Genomic DNA, 16319 nt, shown 5'->3' with positions numbered 1-16319 from the left:
GCCAGTACACTCAGGCATGCTAATCCTACCGATGGACTTGAGTATGGCGCTCGAAAACGGTTCAAAATAGGCTTGTGCGAATACTCGAATGCTTCGAATATTCGAAAAAATAACAGGGTATTTGAATTCGCTTAGATTCGAACTTAAATTATTGAAAATTTCGATGTATTCGCAAATCAATTTGAATGTACCGCCTGTAAAGGTGGTTTCACTTTAGTGTACGCTTGCTCAACCGTGAAAGCACCTATTCAGGAGAAACCTGCTCTGCCGCAAAGCCCCCCTACAAATTTAAAGGGACCCTGCAACACTTTCTGACCATTGTCAGAAAACGCTGCCGATCGATAGTCGAGTCTACCAAAGACAAGGAAGCCAAATATTACAGCGCAGCACGCGGCGTGCGATTCAGAACAAATTCCCAGAGTCGGCGAAAAATTGCTCTCTTCTCACGGCAAATGACTCCACAAACCCAGAAAGTGTGCGTCAAGTATATTCTTTCCCCTTGCCATTTCTTCCTGCTTATCTTCGAGCTCTTTCGTCGAGACGACAAGAAAGACTGCACTTGCAGTGTGCTAGAAATTTTGCATCTCCGCTTGTACTTGACAGATTCTAAAATTTTTGCGGTGGTGAATTCGTGAGGCAAAAAGCTTCTTTAGTGAATCCATTCCATCTACTTGAAAGTCGGAAGGCCCTTTCAAATGAAAACATTACCCTCAAATCAATTCATTTTATTAAGCTTAAAATCTTGTTATGATGACTTACATGCTTGAAGTATAATAAGTTTTAAAATGTTAGATGATTTAAGGGTTAATTATGACTTACATCATACTGAAAGTCAAATCCTGCTACTACTCAAAGTTGTTTCGACTTCCTTTGAAGGAAAAAAGAAATGCCATTTGTATAGAAGCCCTATTTTGCTTTTTTAAAAATATTTTGCAGGTTAGGTCATCATAAATATGCCCACTTTCTTTATATTGCCACTTGGCCGCTAGTTACGGCGAGCCCAAGCAATGGCTGCCCGCGAGAATGGAAGACGATGTTCTGGGGCAGCGCGTGCTCTGGCTAGTTGTTTATTATTGAAGCAGCCATCTTGCCAGTTTTTGGTGCGTCTCCCCGCCGGCTCAGTTCTTCCTAGTTGAAGACCTTTTGTAGCACATGACAACTGGTGGAGCTGCTGGGTAACCCCCAGCCGATGCTCCAAACGCCTCCAGGTAGCCCTGTACCTGCAGTGACAACACCTGTCCACCGCTCAACACGATGTCTTCGAGGACTACGTCCTGAGCGTGGACCTCTTCCCGAGATGACGTCTATCACACCCCCGAACGCTACGGAAGGCGCTGCAGCCTCCAACGCACAGGAAAGCGCTGCAGCCACGCATCATACGCTGTGGAAGCCACGTGTGCCGAAGGTGTTCCACGGTTCCGTCTTGGAGGATGTCGAAGACTGGCTGGCCCAGTTCGAACAGGTTTCGTATTACAATGGTTGGACCGACTTCGACAAAATGAGGAACGTGTATTTCAGCTTGGAGGACAGCGCTCGTACTTGGTACGAAAACTCTGAGCCTTTTCCCTCGTGAAGCATCTTTCGTCAATACCTGCTGGCAAGTTGGGCTAATCCCGATTGCCGCGAACGAGCCGAGCGAGCGATTCAGTCGCGCCTTCGAATGCCGAATGAAAGTGTCATGATGTACGTCGAGGACATGATGAGCCTCTTTCGTCGAGCCGACCCCGACATGGCAGAAGAAAAGAAGGTCCGTCATTTAATGCGAGGAGTGAAGGAGCAGCTTTTCGCTGGCCTCGTTCGCTGTCCCCCAAAGACCGTGGCAGAATTTTTACCGTGGCAGAACAACCTAGGAGCAAGTGCTACAGCAGCGCTCTACTGTGTACGACCGGCAAGTGAGTGCCGCTTCGTCAATAGTTCAGATCGTAGGTGCGGCAAGCAACATCAACATCGAGTCTCTTTGCGATCTCATTCGATCGGTGGTGAGCGACGAACTACAAAAGATTCAGTTCCAGTCCCAACCTACTGCAGGGTCTATTTACAGCCTTGTCAGAAACGAAGTACGACAGGCTCTCCAAGTGCCGCCTTCCAGCTATGTCCCGCCTGTCCCGGCGGAGCCACATCGTGCATCATACGCAGAAGCTGTAAGCCGATATATTCCTGCTTCATCACGCTTCATTATTCCTATGCATCGGGATGCACTTCCTTCGCTGCAGCCAATTCAGCACTTAGAAAATCCGACGTATGGCGCACACCGGACAGACGGCCACTGTGTTACTACTGTGGTGAAGCTGGACATGTGTACCGTGAATGTCCCTATCGTCACCTCGGACTACAGTGTTTTGCCGTCGATGCACCACGGCCGAGATTTGGCGAACGACAGAGAGCTATTGAAGATTACCTCTCACAGCAGCGCATGCCACTGCGGCGGCATTCGCGGTCCTCATCCCCAAGGCGATCTTCTCCAAATTTTCGGGGCCTTTCAGGAGCGGCGCCGGCGCGCTCGCAATGCCCTACGCGGGAAAACTAACGACAGCGACCTTCGGGAGTGAGGCCGCTGACACTCGACGCAAGCAAGGCCTCTCACCGAAGCAAGCACGGACACGGAGCGATTCCCCGACGACAGCGACGAAAGCCAGAAGCAGATTTTATCTGGATATACATGTGGTAGTCAACGGTCACCACAACGTTAGTGCATTATTGGACACAGGTGTGGACTACTCTATCATAAGCGAGAAACTAGCAGCGCACATAAAGAAAGTTGTAACGCCTTGGCACGAAGCACAAATTCGTACTGCCGGCGGGCACGTAGTCACCCAATCGGCATGTTCACTATCAGAGTGAGCATTCAAGGATGTACGTTTTTCGCCAGCTGTCTCGTACTTCGTGACTGTTCCCGAGACCTAATCCTAGGAGTCGACTTTTTGCAGGAGCACGGCGCTATTATCGATCTTCGAGAGCATACCGTGACGTTTTCGACAGCTGGATCCTCCGACAAACCTGACGACATCCGTGACAGCACGCTTCGCGTTTCTACCGACAGCATCACGTTGCCTCCACGTTCAAGCGTCCCTGTTGATGTAGTGTCTGACAAGTTACGGGATGGGTAGGTTGTCGCCGAAGGCAACTTGATGCTTTTGTTCGCGCTAGGTGTCTGCGCTGTACGCATCCTCGACACGCTTTATGACGGACACTCTGCCCTACTTGTGACTAATTTTAGTAACGAGTACCGGCACCTGTTTCGTGACACCATCATCGCTTTCGCCTACCCTATCACAGACATTTCTGAATGCTTCGCATCTACATCAGCCAACCACGGGCTTCGACCGACACCAAGCGACGTGACTTCACCACTTGGAAAAGTTGATGTCAACTGGACCCTTTCGGAACAACAACAGACCGACCTACGTGAACTGCTATATCAATTTAAAGAGTGCTTCGCGTCCACCTCGAAGGTTCGTCAGACACCGATGACCAAACACCGAATAATTATGTATAACGATGCCTCGCCCATAAAACAACATCCTTATCGCGTTTCAGCAAAGGAACGTGACGTTATAAATGCTAAAGTCAAAGAGATGCTGCAAGATAACATTATCAAACTTTCGAAAAGTTCCTGGTCATCTCCGGTCGTGCTCGTGAAGAAAAAAGATGGATCACTGCGCTTCTGCGTGGACTACAAGAAGCTTAACAGCGTGACTAAAAAAGACGTCTATCCGCTGCCTCGCATCGACGATTCCCTCGACAGACTACGGCGGGCCAAGTATTTTTTATCGATAGACTTGAAAAGTGGCTACTGGCAGATCGAAGTTGATGAACGAGATTGTGAAAAAACTACCTTTGTTGCACCGGATGGCCTATATGAATTCAAAGTGCTTCCCTTCGACCTCTGTTCTGCACCTGCGACATTCCAGAAAATGATGCTGTTCTTACCGGTCTGAAGTGGCACACGGGCTTAGTTTACCTCGATTATGTTGTCGTGTTTTCCGCCACCTTTGAGGAGCACCTGAAGCGTCTGCAGAATGTGCTGGAAGCGCTTCGCTCTGCTAACCTGACACTGAAGCCAGAAAAATGCCACTTCGGTTACAAGGAACTTAAGTTTTTCGGCCATGTTGTCAGTGTGGATGGTATTCGACCAGACCCTGACAAAAGTACCGCCGTGGCCTCGTTTCCTGTTCCACGTGATAAGAAGGCAGTGCGTCGCTTTCTAGGGCTCTGCTCGTACTATCCCCGCTTTATAGCCAATTTTTCTAGGATTGCTGAACCGCTCACTCGACTCACTCGTGAAGATGTTTCATTCGTCTGGGAGGAAGAACAGGACGCAGCTTTCTCTGAACTACGGGAGCGTTTGCAGACACCGCCAGTCCTCGCTCACTTTGACCAAGACTCTGATACTGAAATTCATACTAACGCCAGCAATGTGGGTCTTGGTGCTGTCCTCGTACAACAACAAGTGGGCACAGAGCGAGTGATAGCGTACGCTAGCCGCACTGTTTCCCACGCCGAGGTCAACTACTCCACGTCAGAGAAAGAGTGCCTCGCTGTTGTATGGGCCACGATGAAATTTAGGCCTTACCTTTACGGACGCCACTTTAAGGTAGTGACCGACCATCATTCGTTGTGCTGGTTAGCCAATCTAGGGAACCCGTGTGGGCGACTGGCACGATGGAGTCTTCATCTGCAGGAATACGATTTCACGATCGCTTACAAATCGGGCTGCAAGCACGAAGACGCTGATTCATTATCCCGTGCACCTGTCGAAGTTTGTGGCCACGACACCGAGGATGGCGATGGTTTTCTTGGGGCCCTTACTACAACAAATCTGATGACGCGACAGCGTGCAGACGATGAAATTCACGCAGTTATCGAAAACCCTGAAGGATGCAACTCGTCCATACCTCGATGTATTTCTTGAAGTCTGTCGTCGTTCTGTCTGCGAGATGGGGTCCTGTATAAGAAAAACTCCAACGGCAATGAGAGAACCTATCTTCTAGTTGTGCCAACTGACATGCGTGACGGCATTCTTCTTGCCTGCCACAATGAGCCCACATCTGGTCACACAGGTTCCTCTCGAACTCTTGCTCGAGTTCGACAAGCGTACTACTGGCCTAAGCTTTCTGCATCAGTTAAGCGATACGCGAAAAGCTGTCGGGAATGTCAACGCCACAAATCCCCGCCACTAAAACCCGTGGGGCTTCTTCAACCAATAGAACCACCCAGAGCGCTGTTTGATCAAATAGGAATGGGTTTACTGGGGCCCTTTCCACTATCATCTGCCGGCAACAAGTGGACCGTAGTAGCCACCGACTATTTGACGAAGTATGCCGAAACAAAGGCACTACAACACGCTACGGCTTCCGACGTCACCCAGTTCTTTATGGACCAGATCGTTCTTCGACATGGCGCCTCGTCGTGCGTAATCACTGACAGAGGAACAGCATTCACGGCCCAGCTCATTCATGACGTATTCAAGCTCAGCTACACAAGCCATCGCAAGACCACAGCATATCATCCGCAGAGCGACGGCTTGACAGAGCGACTAAACAAGACCATCACTGACATGTTATCTATGTACGTAGATGTCCAGCATAAGACCTGGGACCAGGTGCTACCGTACGTCAGATTCGCGTACAATACTGCCGTCCAGAAAACTATGCGATTCACGCCTTTCCGTCTTGTCTATGGACGTGAGGTCCAGACCATGCTGGGTGCGATGCTTCCACACAATTGCGATGCTTTGATCACTCCTGATGCTGTGCAGCTTACCCAGTAAGCCGAAGAAGCATGCCAGTTAGCACGCCTACACATTACGCACCAGCAGAGTACAGACGCATGCCGCTACAACGCTCGCCATCGACAAGTTGAATACCATCTAGGCGATCAAGTTTAGGTGTGGACACCAGTCCGATGCCAGGGATTGTCAGAAAAACTGCTCAGTCGCTACTTCGGACCATACAAAGTCTTGCGACGCGTGAGCAATGTGAACTACGAGGTAGTCCCTGACGGCGCCTTCTCGCCACGACGGCGAACGCACTCCTTGGAGATTGTCCACGTGGTGCGCCTGAAGCCGTACTTCCTGCGGTAGTGCAACTGAGCATGAACCATATCGCTGTTTTTGTGTATGCACATATTTTCTGTTGGTTCGCCCCAACTTTGCTTTTGTACTTTCCGAGCATCAGAGTGATGCCTTTTTTTTTCTCAGAGGGGGAATAATGCCACTTAGTCGCTAGTTACGGCGAGCACAAGCCATGGCTGCCTGCGAGAATAGAAGACGATGTTCTGGGCCAGCGCGTGCTGTGGCTAGTTGTTTATTATTGAAGCAGCCATTTTGCCAGTTTTCAGTGCGTCTCCCCATCGGCTCAGTTCTTCCTAGTTGAAGACCTTTTGTAGCATGTGACAATATATATTATGCTGGTCTCGCAGCTCGCATTTGACGGGTCAAAGCGTCCGCTATCCAGCCAGTTAACGGTCGAACACTCGTGAACATTTAAACAAAAGTAACTTTAATTAACCGGAATTGGGGTCACATTTCAACAAGCATTCACAAGCACTCAGTAAGTCCCCCGTAAAAAAGCGGTGCTGTTGCTCGGGCAGGTAGGGTGAGTCTGACCGCCGCCTGGCATTTCTTCTTCCTTCGATGACCGGTGCTTTCACTCTCTCCGTGAGCCGACAGAAAAGATGACAAATGACGCTCTGAAGGTCGTTTGCGGTGCCCGTTTAAAGTGGCCATAACAAAGGAAAATGGGGTTTCAAGACGTGGAAGTAGCCCCTATTAAGGGATTAAGCGTCTCCCCCACTTCCGTTGGCGGCCCTTGAAAGGAAAACACGGCTCCTGGCCATTCTCTTCGAGAGGGGACGGCACACTCCCCGTCTGGTGTCTGCTTGTTAGACGCCACAGTTTGTTGATGGCGAAAACAAGGGCACCACTTCCAATATCGGTCGGCAGAGTTTCCTTATTGCACCATTCCTTGCAATCTTCACCTCCACCTTGCGCACCATTCCGTCCGCACTGGGCAGGCTTTGGGTGACAACGCCGATGGGCCAATCGTTGCGATTTGCTTTTTTGTCCCTGATGAGCACGACGCCGCCTTCTTTTATATTCTTTCATGAAGTGCACGAAGCGCTCTTTTGTCTCAGGGTTTTTTCGCAACGTGCGTCGCAGCGAGTACAGGCGAGAGAGAGCCTGTTCTCGGTTATTCGGAAGCCGTCTTCTTGGTGAGCGGAAAGGTAGAGGGGCAACCCAGTTGTTTGACCTGTCTTTGTATAATTCCCTATCCATGATATTGAGGAAGGCTTTATCTTCTATAGACAGGGAACACTCGTTTTCTTTTCGCGTTGTCTCGAACAGGTTAGGTGCCGGCGTGTACGCAGGCGGCTGATGATAGTCATGCAAGTCCATGAGGTGGTTGGTTACTTTGGCATGCTCCAAGCTCTGGCTTCTCGGATGAATAACAGGCGCCCGAAGAGACGCAAGCTCGGCATCACGTATGGCGGCTTGCTCAGTGATGTAGCTCGAAACCCGTAGTGTCCGGTCTAAAGGTGGGTGTGGGCGCACACACTCCCCGCCATCCTGTTCCACAGCTGCCTCGAGTGCACTTGCCTGAGCGTCTGCAGCAGCTGCCTCTTTTTCGTGTTGTAGTACCTCAAGCTCAGCCTCAATTCTTGCCTTTTCTAAGCGCATTGCGGCCTCTTTACGACCAAACTGAGCTCTTGCTTTGACGGCCTCTGCTTGCGCGCGGGCCTGCACAGCAGCCAGGCTAATCGTGGAGGAGCCCGATCGTCGTGATCGCGAGGAAGCTCTTGAGTGAACCGATAGAAAGAACTGCGATGCTGTTTCATGTGCCTTGTCGCGTTCTTGTGGCGTAGCCTCTCGTAACTTTTCGCTCACGATCGCCTCACGGTCCTCATCGATTGCCTGTTGAAGCTGTAATTCGTGCCTGGCCTCAGGCGTCTTCGCCCTCTCGAGAAAGAATGAGTATCTTGCGGTAGCATGCTGGTAGCACTCGTAACTTGCACGAAGCTGCGTTTTGGCGCCGGTAAACTGTTCTCCCTTAGCGCGTGACAGTGCCTGAAGAGCGCTCTCCACGTTTTTCCAAACAGAATCTAGTTTGCGGCAGTGCTCTTCGCGGCTCGTTTGGTACATTTCTTTAGCCCTCGTCGATAGGGTTGTTTTTCTTTGCGGTCGAACGTTTGATGCGGAAGCTTCATCTTGTGGTGTGACATTTGGACACTCATGCGTCAGCTCGTCCTGGTCCATTCTTGCTTGCACGTTTTGTCTCGGAGCGGACGTATGTGAAACGATGGTGCTAAGCTGCGCGTTGAGCGTTGAAAGATGAAATGAGCCCACCTTGTTGCTGCCCTTCTGCTGTCAGCTGCTCAACTCCTTGGCGATGATATCCTTACAATGGGCGTGTGTCTGGGTTCAACCGGGGGTCTTGCCGTGGCGACGTATCCCATTGCCGGCGGACGTTGAGTTGGCGGCCGATGGCAGTTGAAGCGCTTTTTTACTTTGAGCGTTGAGAGATGAAATGAGCCCACCTTGTTGCTGCCCTTCTGCTGTCAGCTGCTCAACTCCTTGGCGATGAAATCCTTGCAATGGGCGTGTGTCTGGGTTCAACCGGGGGTCTTGCCGTGGCGACGTATCTCATTGCCGGCGGACGTTGAGTTGGCGGCCGATGGCAGTTGAAGCGCTTTTTTACTTTGAATGAGCCCACCTTGTTGCTGCCCTTCTGCTATCAGCTGCTCAACTCCTTGGCGATGATATCCTTGCAATGGGCGTGTGTCTGGGTTCAACCGGGGGTCTTGCCGTGGCGACGTATCCCATTGCCAGCGGACGTTGAGTTGGCGGCCGATGGCAGTTGAAGCGCTTTTTTACTATGCTGGTCTCGCAGCTCGCATTTGACGGGTCAAAGCGTCCGCTATCCAGCCAGTTAACGGTCGAACACTCGTGAACATTTAAACAAAAGTAACTTTAATTAACAGGAATTGGGGTCACATTTCAACAAACATTCACGAGCACTCAGTAAGTCCCCCGTAAAAAAGCGGTGCTGTTGCTCGGGCAGGTAGGGTGAGTCTGCCCGCCGCTTGGCATTTCTTCTTCCGTCGACGACCGGTGTTTTCACTCTCTCCGTGAGCCGACAGAGAAGATGACAAATGACGCTCTGAAGGTCGTTTGCGGTGCCCGTTTAAAGTGGCCATAACAAAGGAAAATGGGGTTTCAAGACGTGGAAGTAGCCCCTATTAAGGGATTAAGCGTCTCCCCCACTTCCGTTGGCGGCACTTGAAAGGAAAACACGGCTCCTGGCCATTCTCTTCGAGAGGGGACGGCACATATATACCATACGAAATTATTCGACCGAAATCACTATTCACTTCAAACTTAAAATTCACTATTCGCACAAGCCTAGTTTGAAGAAATCCCGAGCACTTGCTCTCGAAGCTTCTGAGGAAAAAGCAAAGTCAAATACAAGCTGCAATTAGGAATTTTCGGCTCACACAGAGCACGGCCACGACTTTAAGGGTACTGACGCAAAAACTTTGGCTTCGCATTTTTCTGCTGCAATGTGTTGCTGGGACTCTTTAGTCATAACATGACATGTAGTTTGCTGCAGCATGTGACAGATAATTAATTTAAGGCCCCTCATTATCAACCAGTTTCAGTTTTGGTTTGAGAGAGCTCCAAAAACGAGAAGCCGCTGGGTGCAATTATCGCAACCTGATGTGCGCATCTTTCGACCACGTCAGCACACAGAACTGTGACACAATTCAGCATGGTTCGCATCAAGAATCGCTTTCAAATAGGATATGAGACTGCAGTGTCATCAAACACAAAACTATCCAAGTGTGCGCCGCAGCCACACACATCGAGACCAGCCATGGAGAAGTATAGACTGTGGGAACAAACACGGCAAAAGAAAAATCGCGACTATGACTTCATCATAACTTGTTTTATTCACTGCAGTGTAGTGACATTAAGGAAGTAGGGGGTCACCAAAGGGTCACCTTCGAGGGTGTCACTGGCACGATGGAGTCGAGTGCTCCCACAAACTTCAAAATTCATCTAACATACCTTCCAAATCATATTTGCTGTTGATATTTTGCAGATAATATACGAATGTTCGCGGTAATCGACCTCACAGGCTATCTCGGCCGCGAAATTTTGTGTCAGTACCTCCTAATAGATCCGAGGCGGGCGGCAGCCATTTGGCAGCAGCGACGATGCTGTTACGTAGCGGAAGTCACTCGCAGCCGTGCGCTGATTGTTTCTTCATTTATTCGCTTCCGGCTTCGATGCCGATGCTGCAGATATCTGAATCATCCAGAAGTGGACGTTTCAGCCACCGTCACTGGCAGCATCGACGCCAAGTGATGCCGGCGTACGAAACGCCAGCAAAACGTTGTATATAGTTCGGCACACTTTTCTTTTGCCCGAGCGTACAGCGTCTTCTGGTGTTGCATCTCTTGGCATCATGATACAAAGGCCGCTAGAGAGGGCGGCCAACCACATGAAAAGCGCCAAGGTCAAGCGCCGGCGCAGTGCTCTAGTACATTGTAGCGTACGTCACACATCGTGTCGAAGAGAACCCGACATCCCGCAAAGCAGTGTGTAGTGTCGGTCAATGCAACAACAAGAAATATTACTGAATATAGGTTTCTTTTCTCATTTACAGTTCTGAGTCTAGAAAAACAAGTCATGGTACCACCAAAAAGTTTTTTTTACTCGTAGCACCAGCTGTTGTGAATTGGAAGAACCAGAAACACGCAAAGGCCCCTGAACTAGAGTGTACTACCTGAGCTTTGATGTTGTTGTTCATCTTTGAGGCCACGTATTCAGCCAATACACTCAGGCTTGCTAACCCCACCGATAGACTTGAGTATGGCACTCGAAAATAATTCGAAGAAATCCTGAGCGCTTGCTGTCGAAGCTTCTGAGGAAGAAGCCAAGTCAAATTCAAGGTTCAGTAGAGAATTTTCGGGTTACACAGAGCACGGCGACAACTTTAATAGATCCGAGGCGGGCGGCAGCCATTTTCGCAGCAGCGATTATGCAGCAGCGAAAGTCACTGGCAGCCATGCACTGATTGGTTCTCTATTCATTGACTTGCTTCCGGTGTCGACGCCGACACTGCAGTACAGTGCTGCAGATATCTGAATTGTCCAGAAGTGGACGTTTCGGCCACCATCACCGGCAATGTCGACGCCAAGTGACCTGGGCATACGAAACACCAACAAAACACTGTATATAGTTCGGCCTTACTCCTGTGTTCACTGTAGATTTCTGGCACTGTATTTGAAGATACTCACCTTTCAGATATCACTTTTAATGCTTGCTGAGTGGGAGGTTGGAGGGTAGTCGTACAGCTGTGCTCGCAGTTGATTTCTGGTGCCGGATTCGAAGATAATCACCGTTCAGATATTTATCACTTTTAATGCTCGATGATTGGTGGGTTAACGGGTAGCCATATGGCTGTGCTTGTCAGTTGATTTGTGGCACCGTATTTCTAATATAATCCCCTTTCAGAAATCTTTCACTTTTAATGCTCGCTGAGTGGCGGATTGGAAGGAAGTTCTTGCTTAATGCACACGCTAGATTCTGTGGTAGGCAATGTGGCGGTTTCACCGACAGCAGTAGTCTCAGAACATGGCATATGTTTGAGCACTAATTTTAAGGTCAAGATGCGAACCAAATAAGATAAGGCAGCATAATATACAGCAGTATAATTTGTACTGTCAGTACCTGTCATCCATAAAAGAAAAAAAGCTGCAGTGATCAGCACATCATCCCTTCATATGTGGGGTAGCATTGATGTCGTCTTCAGCAGATCTTTGCAGATCATTTTTGTTCCCGTTCAGCCCTTCCGCCAACAACACCAAAACAAATTATGCTCTTCGACAGAGCTCTACGCTTCGCATTCTGTCGGCCTCATGTTGGCCTCTCAAACGACTGTCTGCTGGCAGCGGGCGCAGGTGAGCGCTGTTTCTGCGGTCAAGAGCAATCTGGCTGTTTTCTCCTGTGACACCGTCCGTCATAAGGATGTGTTTTCAGACGGATCATCTGCGGATTAGCCGTCCGCATTCACAACAAATCTGGATTCGTTTCGCCATCTGAATGCACCACAGCCACTCGGCAATGCACTTCACGAGATCCGACGGCTTTTCATTTTCTTTGTATCTCTGCAGTGGCGTTCGACGCCGCCCCATCACTAGGGATACGAAGAAAATGAAACGCTCGCTGAACACATCAATATGTCACGTTATTACGGGTAGAACACAACGTCTGTTCACAGGAACAGCAGCACTAGACGTCGAGTCGAACCGGGCACCAAGACCATAAGCACAACAACCAGTCTTCTTTTTTGTCACAATGGCACATGCACGCATTGTCATGGCTCAATCTCCTTCCATGTCCGTGACATTACCCTTCTTCCAAAAAAAAAAGTACCGCCCTGATGCTCAGTGCCGGTTAGAAGTGAAAGTGATTGCGTACACGCACAAAGACGCATGATGAAGCAGTGTCAGGTGGTTCGGGGGTAGTGTGGCTTCATCTGTGACACATGAACAATGTCCGCCTGCTGGGAACGCCGAAATCGCCAAGCTGTGTCTTCAAGCAGGACTTCATAGTTTACATCTGTGAGGCGCCGTAGTATAAGGACCGAAATAGCTGTGAAGTAACTTTTCCGAGCGGACCCTTTGGCGATCCACAGCCACACCTGATTACCAGGTTGATAAATAACATGGCGATGACGAGGGTTATACCTCTGTGAGTCAATGCCTTGTTGTTGTTGTGAGTTGATGCGTTGTTGTTTTCGGATCCGCTCGAGTGCAAGCTGGCAGGCTGTGTCAGTGAGCGGGTAAAGTCGTTCGTATCAGTTGCTGTATTGATTATGTTAGGTAAGAGCATGGAATCCAGCATCGTAATTGCTTCTCGGCCGTGAAGCAACTGGAAAGGAGTGAAACCTGTAGTCCCTTAAACCGCAGTGTTGTAAGCGAACGTTACGTATGGCAAAATTTCAGCCCCGTTTTTGTGATCGTGGTCAACACACATGGACAGCATGTCAGCGAGTGTCTTGTTTAATCTCTCCATTAGACCATTGGTTGTGGAGGGTATGTGGTCGTTTGGCGATGAGCTGTTCTACGAAGCCTCATGACGTCTTGCATCAGTTGGGCTGTAAAAGCTGTTTCACGATCAGTGATAACAACTGTGGGCGCCCCATGGCCGATGACGATGTTGTTCATGAAAAAATACACAATCTCATTGGTGGTGCCCCGTTGTAGGGCTTTTGTTTTGCAGTACCTTGTTAAATAGTTAGTAGGGACTACGATCCAGTGGTCGCCATCATGTGACTTCGCAAAGGGCCCAAGCAAGTCCATGCCGATTTGTTCAAACGGTTGTGATGGTGGTGCAACAGGCTGCAATAAACCAGCAAGGCGCACAGGTGGGGCTTTACGGCGCTGGCAATGGTTACACGTTTTAACGTAATGCTTGACATCCTGGCTAAGCTTTGGCAAGTTAACATAATGCTTGACATCCTGGCTGAGCTTTGGAAAGTAGTAGTGAGTCCGAATCAGGCCAAAGGTACGTGCAAATTCTAGGTGGCCGGAGGAAAGCTTGTCGTGGCAGGCAGATAAAATATCGGCACGTAGCCTTGGTGTAATGACGAGCAGGTATTCAGTCGCATAAGATTCGAAGTTATTTTTGTAGAGAATGTCGTTACAAAGACGAAATGACCTTGAATGTGCGAATTTCGGTGGTGGACTCGAGCTGTGATCTGTCCGGTTGGACATCCAGTTTTGAACGTTGACTGGCTGTCTATATAAGGACATGCCAAGGATATGTGCATTTTCTCAATTCTTGTAAAATTAGAATCTAGTCAAAATATATAAAGATCTGTAGAATCTCAGGGGACAATTTTGTGAAATTGCATTAAAAAAGCTACTATGAAATTCATTCAAATTTTGGCACACGCATTTGATCCCAGGATGCCAAATAATTTTGCTTCCTGAGGCAAAACAATCTGGTTGATTCAAAATGTGTATCGTATGTCATGAGAAAGAATGTATTTAGTTTTATTATTATCACATGTGAACTAACGAAAATGCAGATCAAGTGCGTCATAGCTCTCATTATGTTGGTAAACTTCCATGTGCCAGCCTCGACACTTCTGAACAAGCGGCACACCGCAGTTGCTCAGATTTCTCGAACGTACACGCCATGTTAGCCATGCCCCTCTGGATATTTTTGGAGAAAACATGCGCCATTGTGCCTATTGTCCCGAAACCTGCTTGACCAGTGGCGAACACTGAGGGAAGGAGCACAGGAAAGGAAGGTGTTGGGGTCGCGTCGCACATATTTCCGCTTAGCCGCTCTCCTAGCGGCGGAAGGCAGATTTTCTCTTTTTTCAAGTGCGCCCGTGTGGAAATCAACAGCAACATATGAAGTTGCAAAAAATGAGTTTTCTACAAAAAATACTGAAAGGTGACACAAGCCCCCACTGTTTTCGGCAGAGATTACCTCGGCAAGCAGGAACAACACCACTCGCACGGCACAGATAAGGCCACGTGTTACATATCTGTTATTTACGTCTCATATCGGACATTTATCTGTATTTAACGCATTAACTGTTGTCCAGAATTTATATAAGCACTGCTAATACGTGGCATGTTTCCAGCTCTTTATTTGCTTGCATATTCCTTGCTAATAATTGATTTAAAACGAACATGTGGTTGGGGCCTGTACACCTTCTTTAGAAGGTGCTTCACCCATTACCTAGTTTTTCTCCTGTGCTTGTCTGCATGTATGTATTACAGTTACTAGAATAACATTGGCATAAACACCTACAAGTTGGGTTTGTTGCTAATAACTTAATTTTATAAACCCGTAAAGAGGCAATTGCTGCCGCCTAAGAAGTCATCACACTTGAAAGCAAGAGGGCATTGAACACTGATATCTTGTAAGACTATGTACACACTTTCACAATCGCAGCTGCGGACTGTGAGTTATGTGCTTCTTAGCCTTGATATATGCTGATAATAAAGGTTCGATTGTTCTTGAAAGCCCCCCTGGACTCCATTTTGTTTAAAATTCATTTGCAGCAAAAAATCTCTCACGGAAAAAAGACAGGCCTCCGAGTAGGCTGTGTGTGTACGCTGTTCACACACACACATGCACGCACACATGCACACACACACAAACACACGCACACACACACACAGAAGAGAACAGACACAACTTAGCGGTTGCCTTAACTTTATTTCCAAGGGTTTCGACCGGTGGACCGGTCTTCGTCAGGGTTTGCAAACAAGTGCAGTTGGAAATAAAATTAAGGCAACTGCTAAGTTCGTCTCTTCTCTTCCCAGTTATGTTTGGCCCATTAGAAAAACTTCTTCAGTATATATATATATAATAAGGGAAAGAAGCATATACCAAAGGGCTTGTTTTTAATAACTTCCCCTATACATTCCTTGGCATTACTGTCTGTTAGATCTTATATATATATATATATATATATATATATATATATATATATATATATATATATATATATATATATATATATATATATATATATATATATATATATATATATATATATATATATATATATATATATCCTTTGAAGGGCCTCTCAATGTCTATGTTGGCTGTCAGACGTACTGTGTACAATTCGTGGACATTTGATGGATGTCCAAAATATCCTAAATGTACGTCCCGTCTTATGCCTACCAGATATCTGTGGTTACTTGTGAGTGTGGGTTTCGAGAAGGAAGATCCACTATTGACCATTTAGTTTTAGTACGTATCGAGGCACAGATCCAAGAAACAAATCTTCCTCTATGTTCCTCGATATAGAAAAGGCTTACGGTACTACATGGCTCTTTGGTATATTAACGACCTGCATCGCCTTGGTGTGCATGGCATATTGTTTACCATCATTGAAATTGACTTGTCCAACCGGACGTTCTGTGTGCGGGCAGATAATGTGTTGTCCCAAACATTTGTGCAAGATACAGGAGTGCCGCAGGATGGTGTGCTTAGTTGTACTCTTTCTATTATCAAGATGAATTCTTTGTGCCTTTGCATTCCATGAAGTATGTTTTATTGCACATATGTCAACGATGTGTAAATCGGTTTTAAATTATGCAATCTTTCATTGTGTGAGCGGCAGGTCCAGCTAGGTCTGAACAAGATGACAAGATGGGCAGAAGAGAATGGTTTCAGCTTTAATGCTAAAAAAAGCACATGCATCCTGTTTTCCCGGAAGTTGGGCCTTTGTGTTGACCTAGACATTGACCTGCATGGTCAATATTTCTCCGTAAAGACG

At 47.9% G+C, this 16319-nt stretch overlaps 1 protein-coding gene across 7 annotated transcripts in view; it reads left to right on the top strand.

The window, feature by feature from the left end:
* RhoBTB (Rho-related BTB domain containing) overlaps positions 1 to 16319 on the top strand; it is a 344465-nt gene that overhangs the window by 231399 nt on the left and 96747 nt on the right. The gene's annotated exons all lie outside the window — the stretch shown is intronic.

This window comes from Rhipicephalus microplus, chromosome X, assembly GCF_043290135.1.
Source record: "Rhipicephalus microplus isolate Deutch F79 chromosome X, USDA_Rmic, whole genome shotgun sequence".
Classification (NCBI taxonomy): Eukaryota; Metazoa; Arthropoda; class Arachnida; order Ixodida; family Ixodidae; genus Rhipicephalus; species Rhipicephalus microplus.
The sequence above is the reverse complement of the archived record's forward strand: the minus strand, read 5'-3'. Positions and strand labels throughout refer to the sequence as shown.